Raw genomic sequence first — 1,581 nt, forward strand, 5'->3', positions numbered from 1 at the left:
CTGGTTGGAGATTTGGTTTGTATCTGATTGTGCACCTCGTTGTTCAATATTCTGACTATATGTATCTCCTGATGCCAAACAGAGAAATATTGCTACATCCCAGTTTGTGGCTTTCATTTTTAACATATGATTATAAGTTTTAACTTATATTTAATTCACTTCATGCACATTTTTGTGTAGAATAACTAAGAAAAGCAGCTTTTTGATGTCAGGCCTTAGTTTAAATGTTAACATGACAGGATGGCATGCGTAAACTAGAATAAAGCACATTTTTACTGTGTTCTTATAATCCAAGTTATAAATAGATAATGATATTTCACTTATGAAACATAAGCACCTTTTAAATACAGCTACAGGTGTATCTATATACAAAAAAAAAAAAAAATCTGTCCACCTATATACATTTCATCCATGTATTCAAGATCACGTTGTGATAGAAAGTGATGAAAAGTAACTGCTGCCCTTGGTTTTCCTGTGGCTCTTTATGTGAAAATATTGCCGTTACTCAGAGGACGTTTGGTTTATTCAGCTGTTTGTGCAAATTCTCAAATTAAATTTGTCTTTAGAGAGACTGCATGCTTTTCAGATTTGGTCCCATCCTCAAACAACACAAGAAAATAGAATAGCTGATATGACAACAAAATCTTTCCTGCAGTGCGTCTTTTTTCTTCTTCTCTTGGCAGCTCCCTTCTTCAGGGGTCACCACAGCGAACTATTGTAACTCGCACAAAGACCTGGTGATTGTTTTTACAACAGAAGCCCGTCCTGACACAACCACAGACCACCGAACTACCACAGCCCTCTGTGTGGAGCAGAGAGCTGCCATCTAGGGCACCCACGGGAGCTGATGATGGAGGCTAAGGGCCTTGCTCAAGGGTCCAGAGTGGGGCAAAAGAAGGTGGAGGCAGATGTACAGGTCCTTCTCAAAAAATTAGCATATTGTGATAAAGGTCATTATTTTCCATAATGTAATGATAAAAATGAAACCTTCCTATATTTCAGATTCATTGTACACCAACTGAAATATTTCAGGACTTTAATTGTTTTAATACTGATGATTATGGCATACAGCTCATGAAAACCCAAAATGCCTGTCCCAAAAAATTAGCATATTTCATCCCACCAATGAAAGACAAGTGTTTTTAATACAAAAAACACCAACCTTCAAATAATCATGTTCAGTTATGCACTCAATACTTGGTCGGGAATCCTTTAGCATGAATGACTGCTTCAATGCGCCGTGGCATGGAGGCAATCAGCCTGTGGCACTGCTGAGGTGTTATGGAGGCCCAGGATGCTTCGATAGCGGCCTTAAGCTCATCCAGAGTGTTGGGTCTTGCGTCTCTCAACTTTCTCTTCACAATATCCCACAGGTTCTCTATGGGGTTCAGGTCAGGAGAGTTGGCAGGCCAATTGAGCACAGTAATACCATGGTCAGTAAACCATTTACCAGTGGTTTTGGCACTGTGAGCAGGTGCCAGGTCGTGCTGAAAAATGAAATCTTCATCTCCATGAAGCTTTTCAGCAGATGGAAGCATGAAGTGCTCCAAAATCTCCTGATAGCTAGCTGCATTGACCCTG

This window comes from Nematolebias whitei, chromosome 9 (genome assembly GCF_014905685.2).
Source record: "Nematolebias whitei isolate Nwh7 chromosome 9, NemWhi1, whole genome shotgun sequence".
Classification (NCBI taxonomy): Eukaryota; Metazoa; Chordata; class Actinopteri; order Cyprinodontiformes; family Rivulidae; genus Nematolebias; species Nematolebias whitei.